The sequence below is a fragment of the Gossypium hirsutum genome, chromosome A06 (genome assembly GCF_007990345.1).
Source record: "Gossypium hirsutum isolate 1008001.06 chromosome A06, Gossypium_hirsutum_v2.1, whole genome shotgun sequence".
Classification (NCBI taxonomy): domain Eukaryota; kingdom Viridiplantae; phylum Streptophyta; class Magnoliopsida; order Malvales; family Malvaceae; genus Gossypium; species Gossypium hirsutum.
The window spans coordinates 126,017,485-126,034,234 of NC_053429.1; the positions used below are offsets into that span (position 1 = coordinate 126,017,485).

At 33.4% G+C, this 16,750-nt stretch overlaps 1 pseudogene; it reads right to left on the bottom strand.

Moving 5' to 3' along the window:
• Positions 1 to 243: 243 nt before the first annotated feature.
• On the bottom strand, positions 244 to 4,541 carry LOC107923305 (auxin-induced protein AUX22-like; annotated as a pseudogene).
• Positions 4,542 to 16,750: the final 12,209 nt, after the last annotated feature.

Genomic DNA, 16,750 nt, shown 5'->3' on the forward strand with positions numbered 1-16,750 from the left:
TTTAACCAATGGCAAAGTCAGAGGCTGGTAACAGTCCGATCCCTTAAAATGGTGAAATTATATTTTTACAATAGTAAAAATATATAATTTGATTCTGTTCAGAAATATTTTCTGATTTCGCCCTTGACATAAAATCGAGACTCATATTAATATAAAAAAATTCTTTAAAAAATATTAATTATAATTAAAAAGAAAACATGAGTTCGAATTCATTCAAATACAGTATAACAAATGATGTCTTAATTACCATTAAAAATCCTCTGAATGAATTAATTACTGTGACATAAAAGCAACTTAATCACGTAACTAAATTAAACATTAACAAAGTATAGGATCAAATAAACTTTTTTAAGTTAAAAAATTCTTCATCTTTGATTTTAAAGTTCAATTGAGAGCTTCCTTTGATCTAAGCACTCCAAAACCCTTGGCATCTGCGCTTTTCATGATCCTCAATCTCTTGCATGATTCCATAAACATCCTGCAAATTGCCAATTCAACCTATTAATTTTTTACTTAATTTAACTTTTTTTTCAACTATTTATTTATTTATTTTAGACTTGTTTTTAAAATTTGAAATATTTTTCCAAGTAAGTCTTAGTTCAATTGGTATTGATATTGTAGGAGGACGTAAGTTTGAGTACGCTGGAGTGTCTTATCCTCCTATTTAAGGGTTGGGGAGGGGTATGTATAGTTTTAGTCATTGTATCAAAAAAATAGATATAATAAAAACCTATAATGAGATTAATATTAAAAAAATTGAAATATTTTCCATGAGATAATCAAATTTTATTTTGAACAAAAAATGCCCCACAACTTAAAAAAATGTTATAAATATAAATATATGAATATGAATTTTACTATTTACTATTAAACAAGATTGAATTTAAATATTTGTACCTTAGTGCATCATTTGGTTATTTAGTGTATTAATATAACAAATACAACAATGGGTAAAACTCTAGTAAAATAGGAAAAAGAAAATTTTTTTCTAATGTGAGTGACCAAAAATTATTAAGGGTTCGTTTTATAGATCATTGAAAAAAATTAAATTAATTGAAAATTAATATTTTTAATAATTTAATTTTTCGTACACATGTTTGATAATCTAAAATAAAATAATTTGATAGATTTTTCCATAAAAAGTGTGAGAAATAATAAGTAGATAAGAGCTACCTATCATTTAATGGAGAATAATTTCAATTAATTTTATTTTATTTTAATATTATATTATCCTATAAAAACTTTACGTTTAAAATGTGATTTTTATTTAGAATAGAGTGAAATGCTTCAAATTTAGGGATAAAATGTATAATATTTTTTTACTATTTAAAAGCTATATTTATCAAACAATCTAATATATTCAATAATTAATTTTAAGTAATATATCAAATAGTTTTACTTAATTTTTCAGCACTTATTTATTCAGCACTTAATTTTTTAATTTATCAAGCTGCACCTAAGTGAAATTAGTTTATTTACTAATTCATATGCTAAGATGTATTTTTTTTTAAAAAAAACTATATTTTAACTAAACGAAGCATAAACAAGAAGGAAGGAATCCTATTCTTTTTTAAACTAGAAGTGTTTATAAGTTAAATGGTTTGCTTATCCCAATTAGACCAACCCACTTTAAGTTGAATTTGGACTTGAATTTTTTTAATCTTGGACTTGTCCAACCTAATCCGCTTTATTATTCAAAAATAAATTTATATTAATATTTATAATTTTTTATAATTAATTTTAAATAGTCCATTAACACCTTTAATTTAAACTAACATTAGCCAAGACCAGATTTGTTACATTAGTGAAAATCGTTGTCCAAAAATGTACATTTTCATATGGGTTTCAACAATATTGGTCTGAAGGCCCAACCTCATGAAGCCCAACCTAGAGCATATGTCCCAAATTTGCCTCTGTTTTGGTTTTTATATATCGATTCATCAGGTTGGATTTTTTTAATACCAATTCAATATTTATAATTATTGAATTCCTATGATTGGCATGTGATTAAATGATATTTATTCATAGAATCTGTTTGGGTTTGAGTATTTAGGAAATAAGTGGTAAGTTTTTATGTGAATAAAATCCTTTTAAATGTAATGTGTAATGTGGGTATATTTCTCCTATGTGTAAAATAGATACTAACTTTGGTAAAATTATTGTGGGTATTTCTGTATTAGAAGTCAAGTCACATTTTGTCCTTTTTACTTAAAATTTTGATAAATTAATTTTTGTATGTTAGATTAAATAGTAAATTAATATTTTCTGTTAAAAATTCCATCCGTTTGTATTGTTAAAAACTAATATAGTTTATGAAAAAAAGCCAAGCAGTAACACGTGGCATGCTACATTTATCTCATACCGATAGATGAAATTTTTAACAGAAGGACTTGTTTACTTTTTTATCTAACATACAAAGACTAATTTACCCATCTTTTTAGTAGGGGGACAAAATATAATCTAACTCTTAATACATAAACATTTATGTTACTTTTACCTACTAACCCAGAATATTCTTTATAATTAAAATTTACACCCAAATGATAATGTTTGTAACCATTTTTTTCTATTTGTGAATTGCAAATTTATATTCACCTTTAATTCATGATTGCTTAAAATAATTTATAGAAATAATAATTTAATAAAATATTATGTGAAATTTAATAGTATATAGTTTTGAAGAGATAGACTTACTCCCATGGAACATCTCCAACTAACATCCAGTCTCCATCTTTGTCTTCATAAATGGGAACGAATTCACAGCTTTCTGCATTCCTTAATGCCTCCCCTATCAACAATAATATACCCAAAAAATATTATTATTATTTTTTGCATTTATGTATTTTTCAAGCATTTAATTAGTTAATAATTGAATTATTTGATTTCTTTAGATGTTTCTCTTTAATTTTTAATTTTATTAGAGAAAAATATATATTAAATAATCTTTTATATGATTTTACTTAATTTTTGTATAAAAAAAAGTCTTAATGTTTTGATTAATTGATTGAATTATAAAATCTTAAATTGTTTTCTTTTTATGTGTATACATACAATGGTTACCTTAGAAAACATGGGGACGCTATTTTGTTTTGTTTTTTTTTTTTTTTAAATGAAAACTTCTTTGAAGCATGGTCAGAATTATTACCATGCCAAGAATGAAAATTATTTTTTTCTATATATTCAAATTTTTAATATTTTTATTTATATATATAAAAATGTGAGAAGGGATTAGCTCAGTTGGTATCAATATTATTGTCAAATTAAAAGGACGTGAGTTTGAAAATGATAAAGGATAAATTATTTTATAGACCCTTCCCACTACATCATCCATGGTTTCTTCCCAATTCTTTAATGACATTTCAGCAATTTTTTCCATGTCATTGATACATAATTTTGATTATTTCTTTTACCATGAACTATGGATCCTCTCAGAACCCCAAACTTTGACCCTAAACCCAAAATTTTAAACTTAAACCCTAAAACTTGAACCTTAAATGGTTAGGATTCTAGATTCAAAGTCTAGGGTTCAAGGTAAAAAAAATTACCAAAATTGTGTCAATGACATGGAAAAAATTACTGAAATATCATTAAATAATTAAAAAGGGACCATAGATGATGTAGTGGGAAAGGTCCATAAAAATTCATCGTGATAAAGTGTGTTTATCCTCATATTTAATGGTGAGAAGAAATTATGAGTAGTTCTTCTAAACATACATATATTTATCCCGACAAAATTAATATTTAAATTCACTTAACATTATTGATATTTTTGAGAATGTGGGTATAGTAGAGGTAGTTTTTGACTCACAAGGAAAATTCCAAAAAAATATAGGTGATCCTTCATTAATTTTAATTATGAATACCTACTTAAATATCAAAAAAACATCCCGAAAACCAACCCTAGCATTTTTTTTCAAGCATAAAACTTCCAATCCATCAACATATATAGTCATTTACTACTTTTGCACTGTGAAAACAAGATGAAGATGAAGAAGAAAATATATCATAAATAATAACTTACCAAAAAGCTTTTCCAATGCCTTCGCTAGATGAGAGTAACCTTCATGCATGCCTAAATCAATTTTACGAAGAAAAGGAGCTCCATCCATGCTAACTTTAACGTACATCTTTGATGCTTTAGCCGACCCATCTTTATCACTAAAACTATTCTTTTTCCGATACGAACATACCGGCGGCCACCCCACAACTTGATTCTTGATTGTCGTTTTCTTCCTATTTCCCTCCTCCACGTCGTCCTCCGAAATCTCAGAAAAAGCCCTTTTTTCTCATTTTTATCGATCATTACATCGCAACGGTGACCGGAATCACTATTGGCACCGGGGAGTCCCAACCTCAACTCCGTGATTTCGAGTCCCAGACCTTCCTTGCCCATATTTTTGCTTACAAATTTGCAGTTCTTTTACTTTTGGTTTTAATATATAGGTTTTTTTCCTAAGAGAAAAAATGGATAGTAGTTTGCAAACCAATTAAGGAGTACTTAAGGGGAAAAAAAGAGACATAGTGGGAGCAATTTAGGTCAAGTTCTAGGGTTAGTGGTCGGTCATATGAGAGGCAAAAGTGGGGACTTTGTTCCTCTCATCATATATATGTTTGTATATATATAAACACAATCAAAGGCCGGCAACATATGTTGGACATGGGGACATGATCCTGGGAGCTGTTGGAGGGATTGGTGGGATTTAATCCTAGCCGTTTGATTTGATGAATTTTGAAACATATCCATGTGATATCTGCTTGAATGGAAAGTTTCTTTTTACGATTAAATTATGGAATGAAAGACCAACCAAAAGCAGCACCATGATATAAGGACAACTATGTTTTTGCAATATTAATATCTTATAGTTAATTATTAATTTAGCTATATGTATGTGGTACAAAAGTTTTTTATTTTTTTTCTAAGTTAAATTCTAAATAAATTTATTAGTTGGTTTTCACAAACCACACTAAAGGTTTAGGAAATCGGGTCACAATACCAAAAATGGAAAATTATTCTTTTAATCTCTTTAAAAATTATTAAACTTTAATTTAATTTAATGATAAAATCATATCTGTGTTTTTCTCTTTCAGTTAAACATTTATTAATTCTATAACTAACCCACAAACATGTACTCAAAAAAAATTTTCAAACCTAAATGTTACCGACATGAAATTGTACACACAAGTTTTACATTGAAAATATGACTCTAAAAATTAGAGACAAATCAAACAATTTACTTATCAAACTCGAAGTTACAATCTCTATATGTTACTTGAATGTAAAAAAATTTCTTTGATTCTCCTCTTCAATAAAGTTAAGATCAAATTATCGTCTGGACTTTACTTTGGATTGATATAGTCACTTCAAGTGTTGTTGAGACTTAACTCTTATAAATGAGTTCTTTTTAGTTGACAAGATCATATTAAAAAGAGAGACTTATCTAGGATATTTGAGTCCACTTTGTGAATTTATTGCTCATGAGGTTCTTGAATCGAAGCATTGTCATATTTAATTTCATGTAATGAGCTCAAATAGTTAATTCTTAAAAAGAGTAGGCCTCAAGTTATGTCTAAAATTCACTATTAATGGCTATGGACTCAAGCGGTTTTCCTTTACATTTTAGACATCCTTCCATTGTTGTGGTCTTATGAGCTCGATCATACAATAATACGATGAGTGCTATAGTATCAGTTGATGAATTCTAGCTCAAGTTATTCCTAGTTGTCAATCACCCAAGTTAAATATAAGTATATCAATTGAATGTATTTTCTTTTAGTGATCAAGCGAACTACTTCACGTGACATCTCCAGGCCGTGGAACTTTTGAGGTTTATAGGTTTCTAGTATCCTCAAACAATCAATATTTTGAGTGTATGATTTTACATATGTGTATAAAGGCGGAGCAACAGTTTTGATTTGATCTTTGATGGTTTCCTTAATAAGTTTTGTCGGAACCATTTTTTAAAAAGAAGGGTATCGACTTGGAGAAAAACGAAAACGGGAGTCGTCACCAATCTTTTTAGGTGTGATTGGATCACCTTGTAAAAGTGGTTGTTTTTAATAAATGGTTTGATTTATTTAAACAATGATTTTGGTCCACGTAAATCAAGAAAATAGGTTCGGGAGTCGGTAACGCACGAGGAAGGATTAGCACCCTTGTAGCGCCTAAAAATTGGTACCTAGTTGATTAATTAATATCTTAGTGTCGAAAATTGAAAGCTTGAAAGATATTGAAATACGATCCCTCTTCGTAAAAACGCTAATTTGAAAATGACCGAATAGATTAAAAAAAACGTTAAAGACTCTCTCATCTCGAAGTAATAAAATGTCACGCCCAGTAAGTTAAGACACGACATCTCAAACTTTGAGAATGAGCTTGCCTTTATTTAAAATTCATATATTCTAAATTTTTTTTAAAAGGTTGTTCGGTTATTTAGGATAAACAAGAAAAGTCGAAACCCAGTAAGTTAGGGCACGTTTTCTCGAATTTCCTAATACCGAATACTGCCTTTATTTTAAAACAAATTCTTACTTCGAGGTAACGAAGTGTTATACCCAGTAAGTTAGGGCACAACACCTCGTACTTCCGAAAATAAGTATTATTCAAAACTCGTATTGCGATTTAAAACAGTATTCTATATTTAGATTAAATGAGAAAAGTCGAGACCCAGTAAGTTAGGGCATGATTGTCTCGAATTATCAAATACGGAATATTTATTTTTATGAAAGAATTATTATTGGGTTAGATAAAACCTAAATTTGTGATGGAACGAGATAATAAAGAACGCATAACAAATAAAAATCAATAACTATAACAAGATAAACATAAACACAAATATGAATAGTAACGATAAATACGAAGGTAAGATAAATGAGTCGAACAAATAATAAGAAATGGAAATAATGAATAAGCTAAATGTTTGAAATTATTTAAAAAACTATAAGTAGAATAGATGATGAAATAATAATAAAAAAGTAATGATATGTAAATAAAATAAATATGCTAAAAAATATATATTTATTAAATTAGTTAATATAAAAAATAATAACGTATAAGTAAATACAAAAAAAAGAAAATATAATAATAATAATAGTAAAAACACAATAGTAATAATAATGAAAAGGTATTATAATTTAATAGTAATAATGATGATAATAGTGGTATTAGTAATAATAATAATAATAGAAAATAATAACAATATTAAAAATAACACTCTCTCCCTCCCTTCTAAATCCGGCTATTGGTCCGGCTTTGCTCCGGTCACGGACCCCCACGGGCCGCCGTCGGCGCCACCGTACACGGCGGTCGGACCTCAAAAAGACTTTTTCGGTAATGAAAATATGGGTAAGCTTCTTACTTTTATTTTTACTTTCTTATAAAAAAACAAAATAAAATTGAAAGGAAAACAATAAACAAACAAAGAACTTAAGATGAGAATAGACAAAAGAAACCTCTTTTGCTTTGATCTTTTGATTAATCTCCAAAAACTAGCCTTTCCAAAAAAAAAACCCTTCTAACATAGTCTTGAATGGCTTTTATAGCCAAATTTTACAACTAATTTTTTTGTAGGCAAGTGGAGTGGTTGGGATGGTTTAGTGGGGTGGTTGGAGTGAAGATATTTGAATTTTTTTATTATTTTTTTATTTTATAAATGGGCTATTAGGGTTTAGGTGATTGGGCTTTAGAGGTTGTTGGGTTTTGGGCTGTTGGGTTTTTAGATGTAAGGCTTTTTAGCCCGGGCAAAATTTGGGTTGTACAGCTGCCCCTCTTTGCTTGTTGTCGTGTAATGTGAACAGAGCAAAGACTATAAAAAAGACCAATTTTGCCCGGGCTCGCCGAGTCTTGAGTTCTTGATCCTTGATCTTCTTTAAATGGCCTCTTGACGGCTTCAATCTGTTTCACTGCAACTCAGGAAAGCGATATCTGCTATCTTTGATCTGCTCCCCGTCTAATACAGAGACGCCAAATCTGTCATCTTCGATCTGCTCCCCGTCTAATACAGAGACGCCAAATTTGCTTCGTCAATCTACTGCTTGTAAACTCATGACTGTCATGTTGATATCTTCAATCTGCTCCCCGTCAAACACAGAGACGCCAAATCTGCTTCTTCGATTTGTTCCTTGTAAGCACAAGGATGCCAAATCATCTTGGATCTTGCTTCGGTATAAACATCTGAAGGCCAGATCTGCTATGTATCTGTTCTCCGTCGAAATGGAGATGCTAGACTTCGACTTATTCTCTGACAATACAAAGATGCCAAATCATCTTAGACTTGCTTTAGAGTAAGCACGTGAAAGGCAAATCAGCTATATCTTCGATTTGCTCCTTGTAAGCACAACGATGCCAAATCATCTTGGATCTTGCTTCAGTATAAACATCTGAAGGCCAGATCTGCTATGTATCTGCTCTCCGTCGAAATGGAGGTGCCAGACTTCGACATGTTCTCTGACAATACAGAGATGCCAAATCATCTTAGACTTGCTTTAGCGTAAGCACGCGAAAGCCAAATCAGCTATGTCTTCGATTTGTTCCTTGTAAGCACAAGGATGCCAAATCATCTTGGATCTTGCTTCAGTATAAACATCTGAAGGCCAGATCTGCTATGTATCTGCTCCTTCGACTTGTTCTCTGACAATACAGAGATGCCAAATCATCTTAGACTTGTTTTAGCGTAAGCACGCGAAAGCCAAATCAGCTATGTCTTCGATTTGCTCCTTGTAAGTACAAGGATGCCAAATCATCTTGGATCTTGCTTCAGTATAAACATCTGAAGGCCAGATCTGCTATGTATCTGCTCTCCGTCGAAATGGAGATGCCAGACTTCGACTTGTTCTCTGACAATACAGATATGCCAAATCATCTTAGACTTGCTTTAGTGTAAGCACGCGAAAGCCAAATCAGCTATGTCTTCGATTTGCTCCTTGTAAGCACAAGGATGCCAAATCATTTTGGATCTTGCTTCAGTATAAACATCTGAAAGCCAGATCTGCTATGTATCTGCTCTCCGTCGAAATGGAGATGCCAGACTTCGACTTGTTCTCTGACAATACAAAGATGCCAAATCTTCTTAGACTTGCTTTAGCGTAAGCACGCGAAAGCCAAATCAGCTATGTCTTGGATCTGCTATGTCTTTGTAAGCATAAGGATGCCAAACCATCTTGGATCTGCTTTATCCAGATCTGCTATGCTGCAACTTATTACCCTACTGCTTAGGGGTTAAGGTGCATCATCTTTGATAACCTGTAGAATGATTATGCTTGATAATTAGGATGCCATGATCGAAATGAGTCGGATGTTCCTAATTAAACATGTTATAATGCAGAATTTTGTGAATATGACCCCTATCCTAGACGTCACCACTCATTCCTTCATTTGTCTTTTCAAAGCATTATTCTTGTTCAACCTGTAGGCCTGTACCCTTCCTCTAATGCTACGGCCCACTGAGGATATGTGAATTTCTCGAACAATTGTCCTGTTTTAGTTTCTTGTATTATCTAGAAATTCCAGAGTAATGCGCAAAACTTCATTTGTAAATATATTTAGTTCATCTATCATTATTTCAATGCAACATGGAAGATGAATAACTCTTTAAGAATAATTGGATTTGAATGAATTAAAAGGAAATGATACAAAGAAAATTAATCTGAAAGCTTATCTTTAGGAAGGAACAAAATCTAAAGATAGAAAACAGGATAAAAGTTAGATGCTCAAGATATTGTTGCTTGAGTGCCTATACACCAGCTCTATGAAGTCTTTCTTGAGTTCAACATATGTTTAAAAAGATCCAAAGTACTTTGTTAATGCCCCAATATGCAACGTGCTTCGCCCTTCAAATATAGCAAGATCACTGTGTACTCTTCAAAATTTGAGCTGCCCTTTCGGGTTTTCAACTCAAAACCCCTTTGGTCATAAGGTGCCCTTTGCGGGTTTTCACCTTGGCCTCTACGTTTTTTTTTTTATCTCAAGGCGCCCTTTACGGGTTTTCACCTTGGATTCTCTTCTCCTTTAGACAAAGTATTTTTTAACTGAGTCTGAGTTCACTGGGTTGGGTAAACTTTTCCCATCCATTTCCATTAAGATCAATGCACCGCCGGAGAAAGCTTTTTTCACGACATATGGCCCTTCCCAATTCAGCATCCATTTCCCCCTAAAATCCTTTTGAATAGGAAGAATATTTTTCAGTACAAGGTCTCCCTCGTGGAACTCTCTGGGTCGAACTTTCTTGTCATAAGCTCGCATCATTCGCTTCTGATACATCTGACCATGTCGAATGGCTCTTAGCCTCTTTTCCTCAATCAAGTTCAACTGCTCATATCGGGATTAAACCCATTCAGCTTCATCTAACCTTATTTCAGTCAAAAATTGAAGAGAATGTATTTCTACTTCAATAGGTAACACTGCTTCCATCCCATAAACTAACGAAAATGGGTGTAATGGCCTAAATTCAAGGTTATCGGAACAATGGTTTCGTAACCATAGATCCGATTTAAAGAGAAATTTATTTCAATATTTTTGCTTGAAAATTGATATGATAGGAAAATCGTATGAAAATATTGATAGGAAAATTTTATCGATTTAGTGATTAGTTAGAAAAAGAAATTATTGAAGAAATTGGGTAAAATAAGGTATCGGGGCCTCTATCTCGTAAAACCGAGTCGAAAATAATTTTATAAATATTTATGAAATGTTATTAATGTGGTATTAAAATTTCGTTAGGAAATTTTAATGTTTGGGTAGTCAATTAAATGAAAAGGACTAAATTGTAATAGGTGTAAAAGTTGCTAGAGTGATTAAATAGCTTAAGAGTCTAATGAGAAAGGATTTAAAAGGCAATTAGACCCAAAATTTATTTGGGCTGGACGGCAAGGGTATGAAATCAGCAGAAAAATTGATAAATTAAGGGTTAAATTGGAATATTGTAAAATTAACTAAATAAAGCTAGGACTAAATAGGAAATATCTAGATTTCTCTTCATTTCTCTTCAATTCCAGCAGCTAAAAATGCCATAGGAGGGTTCTCTAAGCTTATATTTCATAATTTTTGCACCAAATCCAGAAGATTCAAATACGAAGCTAGATCGAGGAAAGGAAAAAGTTCAGGATTAGTAGATTTTTACTGTTTACAAACAAGTATCAAGGTAAGTTCGTGTAACTTGAATTATATTCTTAAATTCTTGAAATGCATGTTTTTTATATGAATATGATTTGAATGTTCATTATATAGAAATTTATGAAACATTGATATATTTGATAAAATGGGAAGAAATCCCGTTTGAATGAAAGGAAAATTCGATGGATCTCTGAAAAGGAATTGACGGTAAAAAGGATCTAGCCCGAACGAGTGATCCTATCCTGATATAGCCCTCCCGAAGAATATGTGTAAAATGGATTTAGCCCAGACGGGTAATCCGAATTAGGGTCTGAATTTAGCCTGGACTGGTAATTCAGATCCAAGCTCATTAGAGTAATTGTCGTTGCAGGGGATTTAGCCTGGACTGGTAATCCCGACAATACTCTATGAGTTTAAATTGCAGGGGATTTAGCCTGGACTGGTAATCCCACTGCAAGGTTGAGGTTCGCGGGAGTGTGCTCTCTGAAATGGATATGTGCGCACATGAATATGAATTGACGAACCCGGAATTGTACACTAAAAGTGTACCTCTGAAAATCCATCGAAATTCCGATAAATTCAACGGGATAAGTATAAAAAAATAACAAAGAAATGGAAATCATGGTATTGACAAGCTCATCAATCATAGTATATATTATTGGTACATGGAAATTATTGTACTAACTTGAATGTTGAGTTTGTGCATATTAGGGTAATAATGCATTGAATGGATATAGGAATGTTTATTGTATTGTATTGAAAATATTAGGTAAGTATAATTCTTGTTACATGAGCTTACTAAGCACAAAGTGCTTACCCCGTTTCCTTTTTCCCTGTTTTGTAGTGTTAAGAGCTCGGAGGTCGAATTTGGTCGGAGACACATCACACTGTCAACCTCAGGATTTCGGTATATAAAGAAACTTTATTTTGGAAATCAATGGCATGTATAAGCTAACAAAGTAAATCTTAACGTGAAATGAATGTAAAGTTAGCCATTAGTATGGTTAACAAACCTGGTTATAGATATGTGATAACGTTATCTTATATAAATGCATGAATCTATCATGAAAATATGTTGAATTGATTTGGTTGATGTGGATTGGTCTCGATTTAATATTGCAGGGAAGGTTAGATATTTATAAAGGGGCTATATTGAATATAAAAAAATATTCAATTTGTAAACTCCGGTAATGCCTCGTACCCTATTCCGGCAATGAATACAGGTAGGGGTATTACAATGGGGTTGCCCCGGTAGAGGTTTTGACAGATGTTCGATAGGCCAGGAGTGCAAACGGTAACTTCTCATGCCAATCTCTATAGGTCTCAGTCATTTTCCCCACTATTTTCTTAATGTTTTTGTTGGCAGCTTCTACTGCCCCATTCATTTTTGGACGATAGGGGGAAGAATTGTGATGCTTAATCTTGAACTGGTCGCAAACTTCTGCTATCATTTTGTTGTTCAAGTTCAATGCATTGTCTGATATGATCCTTTCAGGCATCCCATACCGACAAATGATCTCTTTCTTCAAAAATCGACTCACAGCTGACTTAGTAACATTTGCGTAAGAAGTAGCCTCTACCCATTTTGTGAAGTAGTCAATGACCACGAAGATAAACCGATGTCCATTTGAAGCCTTCGGTGATATTGGTCTAATGACATCCATGCCCCACATGGAAAAGGGCCATGGAGAAGTCATAACATGTAGAGGTAAAGGTGGTACATGTATCTTGTCTCCATAAATCTGACATTTATGACAATTCTTGGCATAGTTGATCAATCCCCTTCCATGGTAGACCAATAATATCCTAATCTCATGATTTGTCTAGCCATCGTGAACCCATTTGCATGTGTCCCGCATACACCTTCATGAACTTCTTCTAAAATTAGCTTAGCTTCCACGGCATCAACACATCTCAAAAGTATTTGGTCTATCCTTCTCTTGTACAGGATATCCCCGTCTAAGACATAGTCGCAAGCTAGCCTTCTCAACGTTCGTTTGTCATTTTCATTGGCTTGTTCAGGGTATTTGCGATCCCTCACATATCGTAATATATCCTGATACCAAGGGTTATCATCCTCTTCTTCCTTCTCAATGTTGCAACAATGTGCTGGAGCCTCGTAGACACTCATTTGAATTGGTCTTATCTCTTCTTCTCTATTCGCCTTAATCATTGAGGCCAAGGTTGCTAAAGCATCTGCCATCTGATTTTCGTCTCGTGGGAGATAATTAAAGGTGATGTCATCAAAGTCCTCAAGTAACCGCAAAACTACCTTTCGATAATTGATCAATTTAGGGTCCCTTGTTTCCCATTCACCTCTGAGTTGATAAATTACCAACACAGAATCTCTATATACTTTTAGGGTTTTTATACCTCGCTCTATAGCTGCTTGTAGTCCCATGCTGCACGCTTCATACTCAGCCATATTGTTCATGCAATCAAAGTCCAACTTGCACGTGAAAGGGTAGTGATTGCCATTTGGGGATACCAAGACTGCCCCAATTCCATTTCCGACTGCATTAGAAGCCCCATCAAAATTGAGCTTCCAAGAAGAATTTTCGGCCGTTGCTATACACATCAACTCCTCATTTGGAAAATTAAAGTTCAATGGCTTATAATCCTCTAGAGCCCTACTGGCCAAGAAATCTGCTACTACACTTCCTTTGATAGCCTTCTGACCTATGTAGATTATATCAAATTCTGAAAGTAAAATTTGCCATCTTGCCATTCTTCCATTCAGAGTCGTTGACTCCATCATGTATTTCAATGGATCAAGCTTTGAGATGAGCCAAGTGGTATGGTATAACATGTACTGTTTTAATCTCTGAGTTGTCGAAATCAGAGCACAACACAACTTTTCAATTGGTGGATATCTTATCTCACAGTCAGTGAACTTCTTACTGAGATAATAGATTGCCTTCTCCTTTTTCCCTGACTCGTCATGCTGGCCAAGCACACATCCCATAGAATTACTGAACACCGACAAATACAGTATTAATGGCTTATCTAGGCTAGGTGGAGATAATATCGGAGCATTCAACAAATACTGCTTGACCTTTTCAAAAGCATCCTGGCATTCCTCATCCCAAGTACCTTGATTGTGCTTTCTGAGGAGGCGAAAGATAGGGTCACATTTTTCGGTTAGTTGTGAAATGAACCGAGCGATGTAATTCAACCTTCCTAGGAATCCTCGAACTTCCTTCTGAGTACGTGGTGGAGGTAACTCTCGTATGGCTCTGACCTTGTCTGAGTCAACCTCAATTCCCTTTTTACTGACTACGAAGCCTAATAACTTTCCCGATCTGGCTCCAAAGGTACACTTTACTGGATTAGGCTTTAACTGAAATTTTCTCAACCTCAAGAACAATCTTCTCAAGACCTCAATGTGCCCTTTTTCTGTATGCGACTTGGCAATCATATCATCAACGTATACCTCAATATCCTTATGCATCATGTCGTGAATAAGTTTACCATGGCCCGTTGGTATGTTGCCCCTTCGTTCTTCAGTCCAAACGGCATTACTTTGTAGCAAAAGGTGCCCCATAAGGTTATGAAGGTGGTTTTATCCATGTCCTCTGGATGTATCTTTATTTGATTGTATCCTGAGAAACCATCCATGAAGGAAAACAACGACTATCCTGCTGTGTTGTCCACCAAAGTGTCTATGTGTGGCAGAGGGAAATTATCTTTGGGGCTAGCTTTATTTAAATCTCTGTAATCAACACACATTCATACCTTCCCGTCTTTCTTAAGAACTGGTACAATGTTAGCTACCCATTTGGGTATTTCACTTCTTGTAAGAACCCTGCATCGAACAGCTTCTTAACCTCATCTTTTATTTTTAGAACAATGTCCGGCCGCATTCTCCGCAACTTCTATTGAACTGGCTTACAATCCTGCCTTATCGGAAGACAATGTACTACCATGTCAGTACTCAATCCGGGCATGTCCTGATATGACCAAGCGAAGATATCCTTAAAATCTCGAAGCAACTCAACCAGACTATGCCTTGTGTCCTCGGTAATCAGTGTTCCAATTTTCAACTCCTTCCCTTCCTCTAGGGATATATTCTCCATTTTCTCTTTCTCATGTGGCGTGATTTGTTTCTCCTCCTGTTTTACCATTCTTAACAGATCGAGATATACGTCACAATCTTGAACATCTTCAAAATCCTGAGATTCCTCTAAACACATGTCTTGCTCGTAAGAGAAATCAGGAGCGGCAGTATCAGTGCTCATATCATTGATATCTAGAGACCTGTGGGGGTATGAAAAAATATACAAAGAATGAATAAATCTAAGAAAGATTGTTTATGTGCTATGAATAAAAGAATAAGAATTGCCAAAATTTAAAGGAATATTGGTTGATAAAGATGAAATAATACTCGTTTAAAATTGATAAAAGTTATGTTTTATTTAAATAATAATAGATGAACATAGGCCTATTTTCACAAAGGTAATCCTATTACTCCTAGGCCTTAGAGTAACAAGAATGTTTCGAAAATTACTCTGAAAAATTCCAAAAGATTACAGGAAGTTCCTCCACAGTCCAATTGTTCAGAGAGCTTCCCGGTTCGTAAAGGCGAATGCCCTCAAGGTTTCCTTAATCAGTCCCTTCTTCATGTATGACATTGATGGAATGATTTTCATTTCCAATCACCCCCTTCTCCGGGTAAGCTATCTCTCCTGACACAAAAGTCGAGGATATGTAAGGGAACGTCGTTAATTCCTATTCAACTTCTTTTTCACTTAGCCGTGACCTTATTTTCTCTCTCTCTTTTTCTTTCTCTTTTTAATAACTTTAACTAATTAGGGTCTTTTTATATATTTAAATACATGTGATATGATGCAATGCAAATGTATAAATGCAAAAGAAAAAGAGATGCTGATCTTGAATTCAATTCCATTAGAATAACTTTTCTAGAAAACAGATTTCTTTACATGAAAATAGATTACATATGTGGTCTTGCCCTTCATAGTCCAAGTAAACGCTGATCTTTTCTTCATGGTCGAATCTTGTAAATTCTCTAAAAGATACCTTTGCTAACTCATTGCTGCTTAATCTGAGCCTCGATCTCTTGCTCGCTTATCTCCATGATACTCATCAAAAAGTGCTGGCTCTTGGATAATCTTCGTTGGCAATTAAATCAAGTCATGTATTCCTTTGTGGACTTCTGGCTTTCTCTCGTCATGCTCTTGGATAACCTTTGTTGGCTTGAATCTCTAGCAATTACATCATGTATTCCTCTGTGCATTATCATCTTTCTTTCGTCGTGTTTACTTGAACTATATTCAGACAACAGCACTATAATCTACTTTATCAAGAAATTCGTTTCCTTATGACAAACTATTCTATTTAGGAATCAAATTTCAAATCAACGTCTTCTTTTCTTTGATATAATGTAATGCAAATGCATGAATGCAAAAAAGGTATCGATCTCGATTCAATCTCATTTAGAAAACTTTATTTAGAAAAAGAATATCTTTACATATAAATGGATTATATATACGCCTTTGCCCTAATGCCCAAAGTTCTAACTTTATCTAATAAAAGGGCTAACTCTCGACCTTTATCAGACACTGACTCATGCATCATACTCAAAGTATCAGCCCGTACTGCTAAGTCTTGAACATATTCAGCAAC